At 39.7% G+C, this 23135-nt stretch overlaps 1 long non-coding RNA gene across 1 annotated transcript; it reads left to right on the plus strand.

Moving 5' to 3' along the window:
• Positions 1-21924: 21924 nt before the first annotated feature.
• On the plus strand, positions 21925-22911 carry LOC119827278. Its single transcript, XR_005287578.1, has 2 exons — positions 21925-22376; positions 22784-22911. It is a non-coding gene; the product is annotated as an uncharacterized LOC119827278 (long non-coding RNA).
• The last annotated feature ends 224 nt before the right edge of the window (positions 22912-23135 follow it).

Consider the following 23135-nt stretch of genomic DNA (forward strand, 5'->3'; position numbering starts at 1 on the left):
CTGAAACTATAAGTCACCCTAGTTAAATGTTCTTAAAAGTTGTTGTGGTCCTTTTGGGTATATAGCCAAAGGATACTCAGTCATACCACAAAAATATGTGCTCAACAATGTTCATAGCAGCATTGTTTGTCATAGACAGAAACTGGAAACAACTTAAGAATGCCCCTCAACTGAAGAATGGATAAGGAAAATATGCTATATTTACACAATGGAGTACTACACAGCAGAAAACAACAAAAAATACGAATGACATCTTGAAATTTGTAGGCAAATGGATGGATCTTGAAAACATCATATTGAGTGAGGTAACCCAGACCCAGAAAGACAATTATCACATGTACTCATAAGTGATTTTTAAACATAAAGCAAAGAAAACCATCCTACAAATCACAATCCCAGAGAACCTAGATAACAATGAGGATCCTAAGAAAGCCATACATGGATCTAATCTACATGGGAACTAGAAAAAGACAAGATCTTCTGAGTAAATTTGGAGCATAGGGACCATGGGAGAGGGTTGAAGAGTAGGGGAGAGAAAGGAAGGGGAGCACAGAAAAATACATAGCTCAATAAAAACAATAAAAAAGTTGTTGTAGTCCTGGTATCTCTTCACAGAAATTGAAACCCTGATGAAGACAATGCTTATTTTCCCACTTTCTATGTGCTATTCTATGGTAGAGATTTTAACCACAAATAAACACTGAATAGTTTTGTAAAGTTTAAACCTTATAGAAATAGCAGGAATAGAAAGTTATGCATTCACATCCTTTTCCAGGTGACTGTTTTCCCCCATATTCTGACTGAAAATGGATATTGCAAAATATGAAAATTTAATGTTATTTGTGTCTAGTTTTATTATTGGCGATGGCAAGACATTCAAATATATTAGCTATTGGTATTCAATTTTTTAAAGTTTTATGTGTATTTCTTTGCCCAGTTTTACCAATCTCTCTGGGGCCATGTCTGTATAATGTGTAGGGCCTGTTACACAGCATATGCTATCAAGGACTGCAAAGCACTATCCTCTTGGTCCCAGAGTGTGGAAATCTCTCACAGCTGGTCTTTTTATTTATGTGCCTATCATTTACACACACACATGTACACTTTTACCCTCACACACATTCACACTTACAGTACATGTACACATTCACACTCACATACACAGCACACACATTTACACTCACATATACATTCACACACACACAGCACAAGTTCACATTGTTTCTCATATACACATTGACACACACAACACAAAAAACACACACATTCACACTTTCATACACATTAATACTTATTATACAGCACACACACATTCACACCCACATACACAGTCACACACACACACACAATAAGCACAAACACAATCACCCTTACACACACACTCTCTTACTCACACACACTCCCATATACACAAGTCACTATATTATTTTTACTTGCTCTCCAGTCTCTGCTGTGTCTCTCATTTCTTTTTACATATCCACTTCCTTTTTCCAATCTGTCTGGCTCATGGACTTCATAACTGTTCTTTCTCAAAGACCTGCACAGTTGGACGTCTCACCTTCACTGTGTTTTCTGAGATGCTTCTCCCCTTTGACTGCTCTATTAACAGTGAAGCCGGCCCTTTGCTTTAGCCTCCTCCATTGCGCCAGGCTCTTGAACAGCAGTTCTGCTTTCTCTCTCACTTCCTCATGGCCCCACTCTCTGCCTCTTCAAAGGCAACTGCTATTTCATCTCTTGGTCCACGACAAGAGACTTCTCAAATTGCTTGGCTTCTTCCTCATATTTCATAGTTTTGCAACCATTGTCAGGCCCAGCAGTTTGAACATTAGTAGAAATCTTGGGTTGGCATTTCCAGGAGAGCTCAATGAAGATCAGATGGATTAGGTAATAGAATCTTGTTCTGCCTTTTAATTTGTTTTCCTGGAATGAGTGCTGAATGTTAGCTTCTCTCACAGCATGGCTCCCCACTGGGATAAAGCTTCACCATATTTTGACATATATGGGTGTCTGAGTCAATCTTTTATTACTTTGAAGAGACACCATGACCAAAGCTCCTCTTATAAAGGAAAGCATTTAACTAGGGCTGGTTTACAGTTAGAGAGGTTTAGTCCATTGTCACCATGGCTGGGAGTATGGCAGCATGCAGGATGAGATCTGGATCTACATCTGTATCCAAAGGCAGAGAAGAAAGAGAGAAAGAGCTACTGGCCTATCTTTAGGGTGACTGAAACCTCAGAGCCCACCACCAGTGACACACTTCCACCAAGGCCACACCTCCTAATCCTTCTAAGTATCACCACCCTGATGACTAAGCATTCAAATAGGGAACCTGTGGGGCTCATTCTCATTCAAACCAGCACAATGGGGTTTTCATTTTTGTTCTTTAAAAAGTACTCTTTATAAAGGATTTGATTTTGCCTGTTACAGACTATAGACAATTAGTGCCTATTTATTCATCTATTTATTTAGTCAGACAGTGTGAGATTTATCTATGTTTTATTCCCCTCTGAGTATTTTAAAATGTCCTCAGAATTCATCAGATGATGAGGGATCTTTGTTTTATTTACTTCATCTTTAACACCTTGAGCAGTGGCTGGCACAAAATAGAGTCCTCAAAATATTTGCTAAATAAATGTTTAATCTTGGGAATGCTATTTTTAGTAAGTGAACACTCTGTCCTGAGTCAGATTCTGTGCTTGCATTTTGTTCCACAGATAAAGTTTTGCAGCAGTAGAACTTTCCTATCTCAAAATATTTCTTATATATGACAAATGGTTCTTCTGCTCGATTCCTGAATGGACTGGACTAAGCTTTGCAATAAGGGTATCTCAAACTGAAAGATCAAGACTGACTTATATAATTTTATCCAAACATTCATTTTTTGTATTGATATTAAAATAATTACTGTTTTTCTTTCCATAAACAAAAGCCTGTATATTAAATCATAACAGATATTATATATTATACTAAAGATCAGATCTTTCTAGGTGTTACTGCTAAGTCAAATGAAAGTTTTATTTTGTGAATATATTTGAAACTATTTTACTGTGGACATGTTATTTAGAATAAGTTTTCACGATTCTCCCTTTGGGATACAGGCACACTTCCTAGAAGAGTCTGGTACATTTGTCTCCTCCTTTTCAGTCACGGCACCTCTCTCTCACTTCTGTCTTCTCCAGGAAAACACCAACAGTGAAAATGATTACCCCTATTTATTATTGACAACTTGGGAAAAGTCCAACATAATTTCTTAAGCAGTCAGTGGGGTGTTGACGGCTGACTTGGCCAATTACTATTTTCAACTTACATAACTATGTTTCTGGTCCGTTTTCTCTCCCTTCCAGCCTTCTCTCAATGTCTGTCTGTTTCTGGAGTTGCTGTTGCAGTGAACTGAGACAGAACAAAAACATGACTACAATGAGCTACAAAGTTAAAAAGCTACAAAGCTTAAAAAATTAAGCTTAAAAGAGAGAGGAGGATCACTGAGGCATGTTGGAAAGTCAAGAAACCTTTTAGGTAAAGGATAAACAAGGAAATAATGGGATTACCAGTAGACAGCCATCCATGCAAACATGACCATGAAGAGTGACCAAGAACTCCAGAGCTCTAAAATACTACCAAGAACCATGAAAAATAGTTCAGATGGTTAACAACAACTTTGCCTTAATTATATCTGTAAAACTATAAGGAATATATACAGAATATTAGGCAAAGCTGTATTATAGATGGATAGGTATACAGGTAAAGATAGAGATTAATGTCTGCATTTGCTTATACATCTACTTACACAATGACATATAGGCATATATATTCTAATATGTAGATATTTATCTATGTTTGGATTATATACCAACTGAGAAATGTCTACTATGTAAATATAGATATTTATCGATCTCTTCCTTTCCTGTTTACTTCCTCAAGATTTCTATGTAGTTACTATATAAAAATCGAGATTTCACAAGACTTGATTATATTGTTTAAAGGATTACTTTTGTAATCAGAATGTTTTGGCCAATATCTTATAGTTATAGACTTTCAATCAACCTTGTATAGATGACACATATACCCAATTTCAATCATCTTGACAGGCACACATACTTTATCTGTTATATAATATACTCCACTTTTAAATTATCTTGGAAAACTATTGTGTCTCAGATTGCAGTCGTGAGCATTTAAAACATAAGACAATGATTGGATTTGTATTTTTCTCACTGTTGTGGTTAAGTGTCTGACAAGATACCACTTAAGCAAGGATGGTTTGGTTACAGTTTGAAGTCATAGCAACTATCACGGTGGGGAAGGCATGATGGCAGGAAGGTGAGGTGGTTGCATCCCCAGTAAGAGAGAACAAAGTGCACTAGAAGCGAGTCACTGGGGCGGGTGGGTCTTGATATCCTGTGGCACTTCTAGGCTAGAAAGTAGAAAGAGGACTAAAGTGTGGTAGGACATTAAGACCTGCCCCAGTGACACACTTCTTTCCATGATGTTCCACTTACTAAAGAGTCTACAACCTTCCAACACAACAGCACCAGCTGAGGACGAAGTGTTCAAACACATGCGTCTGTGGGGGTTGCTAAACATTCAAATCACAATGCTACCTAATTTTGACACAATTTAATTGAACAGTGAATTATAATCTATCCAATATACCTGTTAGCTTTCTGGGGTGAGTAACAGAATATCCAGCATGTATTTGGTTCCTTGAAGTATCTGCCTTATGTTGTTTATTAGTAATATTTTAACAAGTAACTCTAGTGAAAGAAGTATTTAAACTTAGAAAAAAATTTTGCTACAAAACATCTTTAACTAAGATGGAATTTGTTTATCCTGTTTGTAAAAAGTTGAAAACTTTCTTTCTCATGTTGTATTACTGGGGCCAGCCTTTACGCAGGAGGAGGAGCTCAGTCCTGCCTCAACTTGTTGTACAATGCTTTGTTCAAGCCCATAGGAGGTCTGGCCCTTTGGAAGAGGAGTGGATGGGGAGGGGGTAGATAGGAATCAGGGAGAGGAAACAGGAGGAGAGGACGGCGGGAAAACTGTGGTCAGTATGTAAAATAAATGAAAAAAGTTAGTTAAAAGAAATTTAAAACTTTCTGACAAACAAAGTTTATAAGATCTATTATTGTTTTCTAGCTCAGTGAAGGTCCACGTGCATATATGTACCCAATTTATGCATAAAAAACATACATATTTCAGAGAGTTAAATTTATATGGATTTATACCAACTAAGCAAGAATTCAGGAATTATTTGCCAACACACTAAATATATTAAACATAGAGAAATTTCCTGTATTTTATCTTATAAAACAAGCACTGTCAAAAATTAATCAAATTCCACTGACTTGCAGCTTCAGGACAATTGCTGTGGGACCTTTTCTCAGAATGATTTCAGTAGCTTCTATGGTAATTAAAAAAAAAACAAAAAACAAACAAAACAAAACAAAAAACATGTGCTGACATAAAACAGCATGAAGAAACCATCCTTAGAAGGTTTTCATCAAAGTTTCATCTGCAGCCATATGATTGGACAAACCAGTGTGAAACCACTTTGGACTTCTTCGCAGCTAAGATCCCAGAAATAGAGTTAGGACACACACTCATTCGCTCTCCAATGTACTGTAAGCTCACTGTGGACCTGGAACATCTCCAGACTGGAACACGATGTTAAAGGTAAGGTGTGGGCATATTAGTGATAGTGAAATGTGGGAGAATCCTGATTTTCAGTGCAGATGAACACAAAATGAAGAAACTGAAGTTCAGGTACTATGGGAAATAAACAGCAGTGTTCGAACAAAGAAAAGAACCATATGAAGGTAGTAAGGGTTTCCCACAGCTCAACATGGCCATGTAACTGACTTGGCATGTGCTGAAATCATTTATCATGCTTCCCTCATCTAACTAGAGGATGGGGAGCTACCTCTGCTAGTGCACAGAATCTGATTACTACCCATGAAATAACTAGGACCACGACCCTCCCATCCAGTCCACTGGACCATGTTCGTCAGTGGTAAGGCTATGGGAAGTTGTTGACTTGCTGCTTAGAGTCCAAGCTTGTCATTGCTGTTCCTGCAGAGTGAGTAGCCAGGAATTAGCAGAGCCTGAGTGTCCTGTTACAAGTATTCCCTCCAGGGAGAAGGAGAATTTTAGAAAAATCATATTCAGAAAGGATGCTCACTGCATCTGTTCACAGAGATAAAGGACAGTATGAGATACTGTGTGACAAATAGATTGTTCTGTTTATTTATTTATATTTTTTTTTGGTTTTTTTGAGACAGGGTTTCTCTGCAGCTTTAGAGCCTGTTCCACTAGCTAGGATGCTCTTCCATGAAGTATCTGAAACAAGCCTATTTGTTGAAAAAGCTCTAAAACTTCCACCACCTAATAACCCAGGAATCACTATGCAGCTCTTTATTCGATTTGGTGATGGTCTCTTTAAATAGATCTCCAGTAAACTAAAACCACAATGGTGGATACAACACCAGCAGCAGATGGCTTCACTCAATGGCACAGTTTAGTTTGTGTTTCTATATACCCCCTTTATAAAATATCTTAAAAGCTGGTACATTTATGAAGAATATAGTTGTTTATCGTTGAAAGTCTCAGTTGCCTAGTGAAATACACGATTCTGCAGATTGCATACAAAGACCAGTTTTCCAAAGCCATGCAGATTCTTAATATGTTGCTTTAAATTTCTACTACAGTTTAATCCCACATATGAAGAAAGGAGTACTTGGTTTGGTGAAATCATCTATGTACAGAATTTTGAATGATCTTACAGGTGTTCTGACACCTTCTTAAACAGATGTGAGCCGCTTTGTTATTTCAATTCATTAACTGAGGCTCTTAAAAATAGGACCTCAGTGGAGCCACTGCCCTACCAACCTGTCCCAAGCCTCTGACAGCTCCCTGTGTCGGGGTAGCTGAAGGTGCCTGTATGCTCTGGCCCATGGTGCTCAGCTCAGTGTCTGTCTACTGAGATCCTTAGTTTGGAAAGAGCTTTGTTTTCCCCTACAGGAGAAAGGTTATTACCAAATGTGAACACCAGGTTAGGTTTAATTTCTTCTAGAAACTAGTGCCTAGTATTGGTTCATTTTTTTAATTAAAAAAAGAATCATGAATATTCTCCCAATAAAGATTTAGAATTAAAGAATGAAAGAAAAGCACAGATAAACAATGTCTCAGTCTTTCATGCATGTTAAGCCTTAAAATGGACATTTAGATTCAGAGATTAGAAATGATTTGATGTCTGACTCTAAGGATGAGAATGGTGTCCTTTAGAGTTGGAGATAGTTTTAATATTAAGCATATTATGTTAAATAAGGGGGAAAGGACTTCAACATACCTTACTATGCAGGAGAAGATCAAACCGGACCACCTTTTTGTTCACCTTTGACAGCATGACCGAATATTAAATTTTTCCAATTGATATTGGATAATTTTATTAGTATGTGTGAATCTGATAGTAATGTTATATGAACACATAAACATTAACTTCAAAGGTGAATATAGTGAGAGATGAAGATAATGCATAACTTTTCTATAATTAGGAACAAATTCTTCACACATACGGCACAGCCAATAATATGCATTATTTTCAAAACAGAGTTGTGTTATGGACTGGTCCAAGATTACTATAATTAAAAGGTGTTTTTAGTGTTAGAAAAATACATTTAAAGTTGCTAAAAGGTTAACTAGATTTAGCTAAAAGGTTGAGTACAAACTTACCTTTAATAATAATGGCGCAGGTGAATAGGCACATGAATAAAAAGTGATATCCATGTCCTTACCTTTACAACTAAATGAAAAAAGAAACTCACCTTGATTCTTATTTCCCCCCTTTCTAATTTGATACCTGTTTTTATTTTCTTTTTTTTCCCTCCATGTAATACTCAGCACTGGTAAAACAAACAGGACATTTTAGCTTTAATCTTCTTACTACATAACCCAAATAACTTCAGTCATGTTTGCATTAATGTTGCATTAATCATGTTGTTGCGTATTAATGAGTTTTCAGGCTATGCTAATTACTGTCATAGATTCTGCAGCAGCCCATTAAATATACAAATTACAGAATTAAAGAGCCAGAGCTCTTCATGATTAATCTCTAAATGGAGAAAAACTAATGATGTCTATACAAAGTTTCTCTCTACTTTTGGCTGAGTGAGCCCAGTGAACAATCAATTAGACCGTGCGGGAAATCTGAAGCTACCCAACTACACAATTCCATACACGAGCTTTGTTTCTGCCGTCAGTGCTGTTTTGTCTTTCATAAGAATTTTGCATTTATGCGTTGCCTGTCCTCAATATTGGTGACAATGATGTTCGACATAAAGCCCATTTTGAATATAGATAAGTTTGTGCCGAATCCATTCCACAGATTCTGAAGTCACCAATGGGATTTGTGTGAAAGAATTTCCACCTCAAGGAAGTTGTCAGGAAAAGACCTCAAGCACAACTATCACAACAAAAGGCCAGGGTTTTCATAAGAACAAAGCCAGGATGCTCAGTTGGCCTCTGTGAAGTCTGTATTTGTATCACAGAGTAAACTTGTCTTGAATAGCAGAACAGAGCTGGGACAGGAGGCGAAATGGACCTAGGATTTTTTTAGGGCAGGTAGGTGGCTTGATCCCTCAGCCGCAGGCTCAGGGAGAATGTCATTCTTAATCATGTTGACAAGCACAGCAATGGACCTGTACTTAACGTGTAGCAAGGACACAACAGAGCGCTGCTGCCTACAGACAGTGAGAAGAGGGGCAGTATTGGATCGCAGAGATTTGCACTCAGAGACACCACACCAGGCTACAGAGGTGAGCGTGATTTGTGTAGAACCGAAATATGTCTGCGTTCAACCTCAAGAGTCCAAGGGTGACAGGTCAAAGAGAAGGCTCAATGGTTAAGAGCACTTAATGCTTGGGATGGCTATTTTTGGCTGTCGATTTGACTATATCTGGAAGGAAAGCCAAAGTGCCATGTCACACTGAGAGATTCAAATGGAAAGGCCCACCTTAAATCCAGATCATTCCAGGTCTCAAGACCCGCCCTAGATCTGGGCCACAACTTCTGCTGGCAGTCTCTATAAATAAAACACATGGAAGGAGGAAGCTTTTCCTTTTTGGCTTCTTGTCCTCACTCTGGCTGGCAATTTCACCCTATCACTGATATTACAGCCTGCTTCCTCAGGACTCCGACATATACTGAAGACCAGCTGAGACATCCATCCTTGTGGATGGAACAAGTACCCTACTTCTGAACTTTCCACTGGAGGCAGCCATTGCTGGAAGAATCAGACAGCAGCCCGCAGGCCAACCCCACAGACATTCGCTCTATCAGGTCTGTTTCTTTAAAGAACCCTAACTAACAAAACACTCTTTCAGAGGACTTAGGTTTGGTTCCCAGCACCTATGTCAGGCATCTCACAACTATTCCATGGAAGCTAAGCGGTTGCATGTAGGGATGGAGCACAGACAGATTAGAAATGGCTTAACTCTTTTAACTCCCCCAAACTTATTTACAGTGAGTGCCACACTTCTTTCAACAAGGCCACATCACCTAAAACTTTCCCCCAAATACCACCAACTGAAGACCAAACATTCAAATGGCAGAGACAATGGGGGGGGGGGAAGTCATGAATCCCCTGATGTTAGTGCTGGGAATTGAACTCAGGTCCTCTGGAATAGTAGTATCTTCTCTTAGCCACTGAGCCAGCCCTTGAGCCCTGACCATGGCACTTTGTTACAGCAATAACAAAGTACCCAACACAAGGAGTCAGGCTGAATATAAGTTAAACATCCAAGAAAGCTGATTTTCTTCTTGTTGTAAGGGTGTAGTCTGTGCAGAGCAAAGATGGGAACTTAGAGAAGCTGTCTAGATGCCAGGGTCATCACTGCTTTTAATGATACCACAGCTCTCCACAGGGCTTGACTAGACTCTGTCAAGAAAGATGGCTGAACACTGGATATCCTCACCCACACCCCTTGCCCATCAGAAGGACTCTGAGAGGCTGTAGGCCGATTTGCTGGTGGTCTGGCTAGTAATTAAATAGAAACCAGTTTTGCTGCTTTAGCAGTAATTGTATAAACACAATATTGCCCAGGCAGAGAGCAATTAAACCGATAGAGAAGAGATACATGATTTGAAATGGATAAGACATAAAAGCATCAAAACGAAAGTCAGAATAACGAGCCAGAAGGCTGCAAAAGGAGCCAACAAGAGAGTCCAAGCAATTTAGACGACAACATGAGGGTCCAAGTGCAGAGGCAGCACTTAGACTATAGAAAGGCAATGGACAGGAAGCATAGACAGAGACAGACAGCAGACTCGAGGGGCAGCATCGAGTGGACACTGCATACATGGAATAGAAGAAAAAAATTTTAAAAAGGAAATGAAACTAATGAATGGGCTAGAGAAATACAATAGGTCAAAGCAGAACTATCACAGAGAAGAAAGGAGGGGGAGCAATACCTCCAGAGAGAAATACAAGGCACCACCAAAGCTCAGCAACAAAATCCCCACTGGGCCACTCAACAGCCCAAACCCTGTGAGCCATGGCGGAAATATTAGATTCAGGTAAGAGAGGATCCAGTCTTACATCAAGTTTTAAGTCAGAAACACAGAATCAGCAACAAATCGGCCAAATGCTAAGGGTTCAGAGGTAGCAGCTTGATTGTTGGAGAGCACAGTGCATTTCCCCAGTGCCATTTTCCTAATTATGGTGTCTGCCATGACCTTCTCCTGCAGGGACACACCCAAAATGGGGTGTAATTAAGGGTGGCTGTGCAGGGAGGGTTCTGTGTGGACTGTGAGGTCGAAGGAACAGTCTCCTTCACCTGCTACTCTTCAGATGTCAGCCTAATAGAAAGCATAGCCACAAAAAAATACAATTTTTAAATATTCACAGTAGTATCTTATTAAGCATGCTATCTATTCCTTGTGGCTTGGAGTAGCACAAAGCTCCCTCAAGCTTTTCTGGGACTCAATCAACTCACGTATAACTCACAAATTTTAAGTTACCTTATTTAAGAGATCCCTTCCTTTTTGGAGTACAGGGACTGACCCGAGATCTTGCACATTTCAGGCAAGTGTTGAGCTCTCTGGCTATTCCACTTTACCATAGCCTCTCTCATGGCCGCCATCTCCGAAGGGAATGGGATAACCCAGGGGCTCATCAGATACAGTTTAGAAATGGCTGAAGAAACATACAGGTCCAGATAGCAGAGTTTTCCAGGGCTTCTCTCTTTTTCTTTGGTACCCCTGACTCACTATTCATTTAAACAAACAAAAATATTCCCTGGTATTTGTCAGTGAAGAAGGTGATTAAATATAAGTCTCATGGGTTCCTGTCTGTTCCCAACTCTCTATAGAACCCTTTCTTTGTTCCTCTCTATATCTTGTTCCCCTTTGGTGCTCCTGGCTTGGCGGTGCCTTTCAGTGCCACAGACTTGATTTGCCCACTAGCTGATTTTGTGATTCTTTCTGTACCACCTGTTTCCCTATTTCAAGTTGTTTGAACTGCAGTGAAAGTAATCTCTAGAGGCAGACTTCATTCTGTTATCTTTTCTTAAATGACAGTCCTAGGAAATGAAGTTCCAAGACAAAGAAAGGTGTGTGGTGTGTGGGGAGATGGGGCAGACCTGACTTTAGAGACACACTCTGCTGTTGACTTACAGGAGTCCCTAGGATGCACTGTGTTGCATTTCCTCGGATGAGGACCGAGAGGAGACTGGTCTCTTCTAAGAGGACTTATTCAACTAGTTGCCTGGAACCCTGTGGGTATTATCTAAGAGTGGTCTAGGTTTGCCAGCACTAAAGATAACTGCCAACATCACTCACTCAGAGAGCTCAACAGGGGAGGTTAATTTTGTACACTGAGAAACCTGCATTTCAAAATGTGTATTGATGTTTTTCTCCTACCTAGAACAGGAACACAGTCTAATAACTGAAAATGGGGCTGTGGAGATGGCAGTCAGGGTGTGGTCTTTGTGAGCATGAGAACTTGAGTTTCAAAAGAGCTGAGCAAAATGGGGTCCCCTTCTAACTCCAGTGCAAGGGAGTTAGAAACAGCGCATCCCTTGGCCGTCCCTGGCCATCCAGCTAAGGCTTATTGGTGAGTTTCAAACTAGTGAGGGATTCTGTCTCAAAACCAAGGTTCCCAAAGAATAAAATATAAGGCAGACTTCCAGCCTTCTCTCCACATGCCTGCAGACACACACACAATACACTCACATAAAACATGAAAAATAGCTAAAGTTTAGAAACCTCCCTTTGTGAGACCCACTGAGATTAGGAGACTAATTCTCTCCTCTGTTCTTAACCACTGAAGCTTGTTTTTTCACATATTCTTCCAAGAACACATTTTCAATCAATAATATCTGTGATCTCCACATTAGCTCCATATTCTTCAAAAGGAACTGAGGCCAGGAGATAGGATATCCAAGTGAGGCACAGTTATTATTTTTACCAATCTCACAAAAGAGTTATCTATTTCTGAAGACATCATCACAATGTAATATTATAATGAATTTAATTCATGATTACCTTGATCAGTTTCATTAAACAATTTTCCTCCCAACTGAAGCCTTCACTATGGGCATTTTTCCACCAGTGCAATGTGTGGAACAGTTATTAGTCAGGGAACTGCAACTTTTATTACAATATTCCAGTGACACTTTAGGAAATATGATTCATGATGACACGATGAGAAAGATGATTCTAGGGAAGTGCATGGATTTTCCCATGTCTGTTTACAAATGAGATGGCAGAGAGACAAACACACATTTTCAGTCTTAGCCCTCAGAGCAGTGAACACTGGTCTTTGCATGGCCATTTAAGAAATACTTCAGGGCCTGGAGAGAGGTCTCCATGGGTAAGAATATTTGCTGTGCAAGCATGACCAGAACTTAGATCCCTAGCACAGAGTTTAAAACACTGGGTGCTGCTGTGTGCATGCCGGATGACCCCAGTGTTGATGGGTGGAGGTGGCAAAAACAGACAACTCAGTTTGATGGCTGCCGGCTTAGTTCTAGTCTCAGTAAGAGGCGACAATCCCGTCTCAAGGGAATAGTCAGAGAGCAGTAGAGCAGGGCACTGAAAGAACTCCTCTGTCTATATGGGCACACACATTTACATGCACGCGAATGCACATAAAACATGCACACATGCACATACATACATGTGTGCATGTACTAAGTATTTCAAATGTTTAAGTTCCCTAATAGTCCAACTGTTAGTGTGAACTCTCTGAGAAGCAATGGTGGTCACAGCATCATGTTAATAAAATGTACGGAAAAATGATACGTATTTTTGCAACTGGTTGGGGCCAGAAGCAAGGTGACGCGTGAATGTGCTTTTGCCATTTTTCATGGCCCTTCGATCCAGGTGCTCTTATTGTAACACTGATTGGCTTCTGAAACACAGAACATGCTTCCTTTAAGGGGAGTAAAGATGGATTAGAAAGCAGTCTTTGGCTCTCATTTTGGATATACTCTTGAAAGAGTGTGATAGCGAAGGTCGCACAGGGCTGAATCCCATCCACGAGTCCACAGAGACGTCTGTTATTGGATCCCATTCATTAGCTGTGGCCAGGTTGGCATTTTCTTCCCTAATCTTTATTTGATTTGTTTCCTGAGAAAGCTCTCAGGACAGTGTGGCTACCTCCATGGCTGGCATGTGTACAGAGGCCTTGCTAATATCCATCTGTGCTGTTCACTGCTTATCAAATATGATGCTGGAGGGCTACACATGTGATGTAACACATCACACTCCTAGAGGAGGAGGAGTTTTTCAAAAAAAGGAGCTGGTGAGCCCATCTACCTGTAGTAAAGGGTGAGCATAAAATCATTCAAATTAAATGCTCTCTTAGAAAAATCAACTCTTACCCATCATTCTTGTATTAAATTTGCTCCTATTTGTAGGGTGATGGCTGCTTCATTTCCGTGGAGCTATGGCAGAGAAAGGATTGAAAAGTAACTGTCAACAAGATCTTCTATGTGTACAGTAAGAAGAACTTGCTGATGCAGAAGCCAGGGTATTTTTAAACTTTTTGTAGCTGTCATCCCAGAAGATACAGCTTGGGAGGAATCATCTTGGTGCCCCTGGGAATGTTGGAATGATAGGGTGCTAACAAGGGTAATGCTGGGCTAAGAAGGTGAATAGCCCAGTGACCAGGGTGGATGAGCTGACCACCAGTAGAGGAATGAGGTAGACATTGTTAGATGGAGAAAGGGACCTTCAGACTGCTAGTTTCCTAGTTTTATCTTTATCTTGTATTGGGAGATAATATTAACTTGTTAAAAACAAATCGGATATCTATAAACAGTATTGTACAGCTCACTTCCCAACTTCCTTATTGATTGCTTCAAATAAACACACAATTTAGATATTCTTTCTTTACCTTCTAAATAGGCATAAAGGATGGGCTAAAGTCATGTCTTCCATCAAGTCTAGGTTCTTTTGAAATTCAGTGTGCTATTTTGAGATTTAGCTTCTAAAATTATAATTTCTTTAGACACTTCTGTCAAAAGAATGGTGTGTGTTTCATATTTCTGTGTCAGTGGGTCATGTGTTGCACATGTCCCTGGAATCTGTAGGTCTTCCTTGAGTCATCTTTCAGACAGGATCCACTACTGGGACATGAGGTTTGCAGATTTGTCTAGGCTGGCTGGCCAGTGAGGCCTGGGCATCTGGCTGTCCTTATCCTCCCCACACTGGGATTGTAGGCACACAACCACCATATCTGGTTCTTTACACGGGTCTTGGTAACAACCCCATCCTCATGTTTGTGCAGCAGGCAGTTAAACTCCCTCCACTGCAATGCTTCCTGTATTTCTTTTCAGTGCAAATGTTGTGTAAGTCCCGTTTGAAACAAAATTAGATGGGAATGCTTTCTTCTATTAAAAATATTCAAGTTACAAACTTTCCCAAATTGTCATCTGTATCTTACCACAAAATGGCCAAAAGGAAAAGCAGAAGACAATGCTTTGTAGAAAGTGATGTTTGCTGTTTCCTAGATTTGCCTTTTGACCTCTCACCTTGTTGTTCTTCCAGGACTGCCCGTTCTCAGAGCAGATGATGCCTAGTTCATTTGTGCTTGTAAACGTTGCCTTTCCCGATAGAATAATCCATTTCTACCTTCTTTCCCAACCCTTATGGCTCCATCATCAAGGCATGGCAGTCACCATCCTCATCCTATGTCACACAAGGTGATGCTAAGATAGCTACAAGATGCCATGGAGCTAGAAAGGTGATAGAGAAAGGTTTCAGTCTCTGGAAGTCAGCCTGGGGATGTGAATTCAGATGCTCAACAGCCCAGGCCCATAACCTGGTGCATGCTGCTTCTTGCCCTTTTCATGTGAGGTGGCCTTTTTTGCTTTGTGTCACTGAGCTTGAGAGTAGAGGCACAATCCTTGACTTTCAGGCCCCTTGACCTTGGAAGACTACCTTTTTCAAGAAAGAGAAAGAAACCTTCCTTTCTACTCCCTTGATTCTTAAGACAGCTCGCTTGCTTAGAATTTCCATCCAGCTGTTATTTTCACCTTGGAGATTCTTTGAAGATCATAAACATGTCAAGCATATTTCTACATCTATCACACACTTATCTGTAGCCTTTCTAGTACTAAGTATCCAATAACTCCCCTGTGGCATTTTGAAATTGGGTTGCTTTAGGAGATCAAGGTCTTGGCTCCTGTAGAGAACCACCGAAGGCAAAGCTCATTTCTAATCTCATCTTTCATTCAATGGTCTTTATGTAGAAATACCTTGTACCTCTCATGCTGATCCTTGGCCATCAAAGTAGCCACACAGGTTGTATGGTTAAAGCGAAGAGGAGAATAGGCACTATTTATTATTTTTTCTTCTGTTGGGGGAAGAAATAGAGGTAAACAAACTCTCAGAGGCCTTGCAAAACCTCACAGTATCAAAACCTCAGCTAACTCCAGACTTCTAATGGCAATATTCTACTTGGAAATTTTTGCAATGGAGACATATATGGCACCTTGGGCCATCTTTTATCTCTTATAAAATGAAAACCTGCTCAGAAGTGTTTGCAGATCAGAAAGGGTAGAATGGCTAATCCACATTACAAAGTTAAAGACTGATAAAAACTTATTACATTTTCTCTCCCAATGCGAAAAGGATTTATTGTTGATAGTAAACACATATTGATGTGGGATTCCCCTCTGTATGCTGTGATTACCATTAATAAATAAAGAAACTGCCTTGGACCTATAGCAGGGCAGAACTTAGCTAGGCAGGGAAAACAAAGCTGAATGCTGGGAGAAGGAAGGCAGAGTTGGAAGACGCCATATAGCCCCGTCAGAGACAGACGCCGGAAATTTACGCAGTGAGCCGCAGTCATGTGGTGATACACAAATTAATGGAGATGGGTTAAATTAATATGTAAGAGCTAGCCAATAAGAAGCTAGAGTTAATAGGACAAGCAGTGATTTAATTAATACAGTTTCTGTGTGGTTATTTTGGGGGCCGAGTGGCCAGAATGACCAAGCAGCCTTCTTACAACAAAAGTATTTATTGTTGATAGTAAACACATATCTTAATCCTCAAACTTCTAAAATGTTGATGTGTGGATTCCTGCTGAGTGCAAGGTTAAAACAAATGCAATAAAGGGGCATGTGGTGTAGGGTAAGGGTGAATCCCAATTTTATTGAAGATTATAAAATACCTCTCATGCTAGAATACTTTTTTCATGTAAAATATCACAATAAACATACAATCAGCTCAACCAGAATCACAACCAAAGAACAAACTCTGTCTACTATGATATAACATAAAATTTCCTAAATGTATTAAACATCACTAATCACATGTTCACTGGTACATTCCATGATAAAGGGATCAGGGAATCCTAACATACTCTGAAGGCCTTTTACGGCAGAGAATAAGTTCAGTTATCATCTGAAATCATAACCAATGGAGAGCCCTAAATTCTATCTATGTGCAGGGATAGGTGGTGTTATGCCAAACAACTCAGGAGGAAGCCATCAGAGATGTGGTCCTGACCTAACTCCAGAGGGAGAGGCTGCATTAAGCATCACTGTGCTTAGGAAACTAAGGGACTAGAACACAGTTCCCTCCCTGTGCTCAGGGATGGCTGTGCGCTTCTTTCTGACAGAGGAGAGAACATCAACTTTAGGCAGGGAAATACAAAGCTATATCTATTTCTATATTTATGCTCCCCAAACCCATTATGTCATCAGCTGAAGAGGGGATTAAATTAGTACCTACGTCTATTTTGTTTCATCTTTTAGAGAAAAGAAAAATAAAAGGCTATTCTTCATGGGTTTCATGTTGATTTTCATTTTATTGCATAAATATGAATGATTACCATGTATATGTCTGACTAATTCTGAATGATGATAATCAGGAAATATCTTCTCCCTTTGTACTGAAAACATTGATAGCTTAATTCTCTTATTCTTATCCCTTTCACAGAACTGTGGATTTATGGAACACTTAAGATTATGATTGATTACAATATTTGTGTTATAATGAATCAGGCGATTGGATCTTTCATGTTGTTCCTAGGATATTTGCCCTGTGTGCTGTTTCCAACCTGCCAGGAAATACTAATGGAGAGCTGTTTTGACTCAGAAACACTGAGAGAGACAATCAAAAACAAAAGCTGTTCTCAATCCTATGCATAAACAACTCGTGTCTCTCAAAATAGAGTACCGTGACTAAAATATAAATAAACTCAAAGATTAATTTCCAAATCAGAGAAAAGAAAACAGAACATAAACTTTTGAAAATTCCCTTCATATTTTTCTATTCATTGTAGAAAAAACCCAAAGGAGCATAATACTCTGATGCAAGAGTAAATTTACATACAAAATCTTTGATAACAGATTCTAATAGTTACAATTAGAGTAACCGGCAGGGGTGGGGGATTCCAGATTTAGAAAACACTATTAATTAATTAACGTGGGTAGAAATAGAAATGTCTCCAGTAGCAGAGTTGATCAAGGATGCCATTTTTCAGATACAGGCAGAAAACTGAAAGGCCAATAGAGTCAGCCACAATAGTCAGCTAGAGATGACACAGTGCATTTAGATCCACATGAAGCCATCTGTGGCAATGAAAAAGCTAGTTTTGAAGGTGAGGAATAAACCAGATAAAAGGTTTCTGCCATGCTGCTCTCTCTCTAACACAGAGAACACAGCTCAATGTCAGTGTTTACAGCTGTAAAAAGACACTTTGCCTATAAAATGGATTCCATTGTGTACGAGAGCAGCCGAACATATTCAAAACCACTGCTTGATTTTACACACTCGCACACGGTAGCTGTCCAGAATGGCTGGCAGGTAAGAAGCTGTGCTGGAGGAGACCTGAAGGCAGATGCCCAAAGCCCAGTAGCACACAAGAACACAACTTTAGTTTGCTAAAACGTATTTTCACTGGAATTCTCTGGCTAACATTTGGATTCAACATCGGGTAGATCACCATCTAGGCCTCAAGATAGCCGTCACAGACTCAAAGGAAGGGTTGATACCACTGAAAGAGTAATATACAAAGTTGGTTTACCACACATGCATGCCTTGACCCGATATACTTACATATGTATACTTCATCTTTAAAATTTAAAATAGATTGCCTTCCTTAGCATGGTGGTGCATGCCTGCAATCTCAGTATTCAGGGAATAGAGAAAAGAGGAGGAGGAATTCAAAGTTATTTGTGGCTACATAACGAGTTTAAGTCTAATGTGGGGTGTATACCATCCTTTCTTCTATATATGCACATATATTGAATATATAATACACATATATGATGTATATGCATGTATGTATGTATATATATTGTCGCTAGAAAGGCAGTTAGTGGATAAGAAAGTGTAATGCTTTCACAGAGAATTGGAGTTGATTCCCAGCAACCACATTAAGTAGCTTCTAACTGCTGGTCACTATAGCTCCAGGGAATAGGAAACCCCCTCCTGGACTGTGTGGGCACCTGCACGTACATGTATGTACGCACATGCATTCGCACACTCACATTTGCACATAACTAAAAGTAAAATATATCTTAAGAAAACAAAATTAAAAAGGGCATGGTATGGTGGTACAGACCTTTAATACCAGCACTCATGAGGTGTGTATCTGTGAATGCAAGGCCAGCCTGGACTACATAGTGAATTCTAGGCCCACCAGGGCTACACAGTGAGACCTTGTCTCAAAAATAAATAAGTATACAAATAAGTAAACCACTAGTAAACAACAAAATGGACCACATAAATGATTTTTATCAGTTTACTCCATCTTCTCTGAATTAAATGCTCATTAAATAGAAAAGTACAAATGAATCACTTAGTCATTTGTCTAACATAAGCTACCACATTTAGGAAACTGATAGTTAAGAAATGTGCCCAGCAACAAAGCTGCTGTACTTCATTCTCCACTTAGTTTTCACTCATACTGCGACTTTCAATTTCAGTTTCCTCAAACTGATGCTGAATAAGCCCTCCACTCCCTAATCCACAAACATCACCCGTGTTAGAATTAAAGGGAGACATCACAACTCTTGGCTCTTGCTCCCCTATTATGCACAGTTAGGACAATGCACCAAATGAGTAAATGAGCGCTGTGAATTAGTGGTTCTGCCTCCGCTGGGCTTGCATATATCTGACAGCAGCTACGTGTAACTACCATACCCTCAATGTTGTATTTGTGGAACTTTGATGAAGATTAATCATTCATGGATCTTAGTATGTTAGGCATCAATATGAGCAATCACGAGAAGAAAGAGAATAAAACAAATTAGAAGTTTTGTTCAAGATTTCATATTTGTAGTTCAAAACTGATTATCGAGTCTATTGAGTACCTGTCAAAGCTTACACTAATGATTAGCTTTTACAGTATTTGTGAAAAATGCATGGGAATTTATCATGCCACATGTTTTATGTGGTCACTTATCATATTGCAACAGCTGTGAAGACAATTGTATGTCTTTGATTAGCAACAAATAATTCTATTGTATATTAATATTCTCATGAAGCAAAGCAGGAACATGAAACAGCTGCTTCAGTTGGTGTATGCTGGTTGTTACTGTACAAGCACAAATAGGATTATTGTCTCCACACCATGATTGTCTGAGGCCAAGCATTATGGCAGAAACTTCGACTGTGACGGCTAGGCCATCTCTACGGACATAAAAGCCTTATGCTAAAATAAATTATCCAATTGTTCATGCTGCATCCTGCATTGTATTTTAGATAAAAACACGTGGCCTCTTTGATTAAATACTAGTCATTAGACACTAGCTTTTGACCTATCACACTATTGCTTTAGTGACCACACCTTTCAATGCTGATAGTAACACTATAAATTTTATTTAGTAAATTACATGTAAAGAACATGATAGTCTTCTAGGTTAGAGTATCATTTTCTTCGCTGAGTTAGTTATTCACCTTTTGTTGATGGAGAGATCATTATGAATTGAATTGTATCCCTCTGTGGTAATTTGAATATAATTGGCCCCCATAATCTCATTGGGTATGGCACTATTAGGAGGTGTGGCTTTGGTGGAGTGGGTATGGTCTCATTGGAGGAAGTGTGTCACTGTGGGAGTGGGCTAGAAGATTCCTATACTCAGGATCCTGTCCACTATGTTATTCGACTTCCTGTTGCCTATAAGAAGACTCAGCTACTCCTCTAACATCATGTCCGCCTGCATGCCACCATGTTTTCTACCATGGTAATGGACTAAAAACTTTTCAGTAAATATTTTCATTATAAAAGCTGCTGTAGTCATGGTGACTTTTCATAGCAACAGAAGACTCCAGCTGAGGCAGAAGCTGGGACTGGAGACTGGGTTACTGCTGTGATAGGCCGGATCATATTTTTGTTTGGAGTAATATGGACTTTGGACTGTGGATTAGAAAATCAGATAAATGTTTTAAGTGCTTCTTCATGAGCCATACTGGTAGGAGCATGGAAGACAGTGGCACTGAGTCTGATCTGATGAGCTGTGGGTTATTCACTCAAGAGGTTTCAGGAAAAAAAGTATTTTCCTAGAAATCATCCTTGTCTGAAGAGTCTGACTGAGGCTAACGTGAAGGATTTTGGTTTTAGTGGTAACGCTAATGAAGATTTACAATGAAAAGGAGAAAGCTGAGCAGGGTAAATTACAAAATGTAAATTTGGAGAAGAAGAAAGCACCAGGAAGTGGAATAGACCTACATTCTTCATACAAAGAGATAAATGGATTAAGAAATGGAATACAGGGAGTGGTGAAATCAGGATAAGATTCCACCCAGCTAAATTTCCAACTTGTGACAAGGGACTAAAGAAATTTTATGGTCTGGGTGTGATGTAGGTGTGTCTTCTATCTATCTGATGATTTCATTGGATAATTAATAAAGAAACTGCCTGGCCCATCTGATAGACCGGCCCTTAGGTGGGTGGAGTAGACAGAACAGGAAGAAGGAAGTGAGGTAGATGGCTCAGTCAGATGCCACGCCTCTCTTAAGTTAGGCAGATCGCCGTGCCTCTCCTCAGAGATGATGCCAGATGCGATGAAGCCAGCCACCAGGTCAGATGTGCTGAATCTTTCCCAGTAAGACACCATTTGTGGTGTTACAAAGATTATTAGATATGGGTTAGTCAAGATGTGAGTAAGAGGCTGAAAATAATGGGCTAGGCAGTGTTTAAAAGAATACAATTTGTGTGTTGTTATTTCGGGTAAAGCTAGCCGGGCAGCCAGGAGCCGGGTGGCAGGAACGCAGCCCGCAGCTCGTCACTACATGGGTGTGATAGAGCATACCTTTAAACCCAGCACTGGGAGATCAGAGGTTGGCAGATCTCTGAGTTTGAGGTCAGCTTGATTTACAGAGCAAGTTTCAGGACAGCCAAGCTTAGACATTGATTGACAGAAAATTGGTAAAGATGTAATTGAACAAGAGGGCAATGTTCAAGCCCCAGTAAGCAGTAGAACTTGGCAGCTTTGGACACGTGGTTCTGTCTTTAGAGTTAAGGATAGAAGAAACAGGTTATGGAATTTACATCCATGTAAAGAAAGCCATTGAGGCCAGGTACGATTCAGGGATGTCCCTGAATGGAGGCCTAGTAGAGAGGTTACTTCATGAAGCTGTAAAGTTGAAGCCTGAAGCCTGGATTTCCTTGAAGAACGCAAGATGTTAGAGATGCCACAGTAAGGGGATCTCTTCTGAGGAGAGCTGCTAACAGGGACTGGAACCAGCTCAAGAGAAAAAGTGTGTTGCAGTCAACAAAGCTAAAATGAGTTGGAGATCTGAAGAGTGTTTTGACATTTGATATGGAGATGCAGTGTTTGGAATTTACCCAGCTGGTTTTCAGTATTGTTTTGGTGCAGTATTTCCTCACTCTGCTCCCTTCCTTGAATTTTGAAATGGTAATGTATCTTCTGTGTCATTATATGTTATAAGTCTGTAATCTGTTTTTATTTTGAGTTCATAGGAAATTACAGTTAAAAGACTACATAAATCTCAGAAGAGACTTTGAACTTTGGACCTTTAAACATTGTTGAGGCTCTGATAGACTATGGGAACTTTTGAAGTTAGACAAAATACAATTTGCAGTGTGATATTGTTACAAGCTTATGGGACCAGGGAATGCAATGTGGTAGCTTGAATGTGATCAGCCCCTATAATCTCATAGGGAATGGCACTATTAGAAGGTGTGGCTTTGAAGGAGTAGATATGTCCTTGTTGGAACAAGTGCCACTGTGAGGGCAGGCTTTGAAGTTTCCTATGCTCAGGATACTTCCAATTGACTCAGTTGGCTTCTTGTTGCCTACAGGATTTAGAATTCTCAGCTACTCCTCCAGCACGTCTCCCTGTATGCTGACATGGTCCTGCCATGATGGTAATGAACTGACCTCTGAAACTGTAAGCAAGCTCCGTCAATTAAATGTTTTCCTTATTAGAGTTGCTATGATCATGGTGTCTTTTCACAGGAATAGACAGTCCTTACTAAGACGCCCTCCATTCGGATGCTGAAGTCATATGGCCTTGTACTTCAAAATAAGGTTATATGAACAGGTTCTTTGAAGATATTAATTTAAAATGAGGTCATGCTGGAATAAGGTGTGTCCCTGATCCAACATGACTGAGGAGACAGATACTCATAAAGAGAAGACACCCTGTGAATA

Source organism: Arvicola amphibius, chromosome 12 (genome assembly GCF_903992535.2).
Source record: "Arvicola amphibius chromosome 12, mArvAmp1.2, whole genome shotgun sequence".
Classification (NCBI taxonomy): Eukaryota; Metazoa; Chordata; class Mammalia; order Rodentia; family Cricetidae; genus Arvicola; species Arvicola amphibius.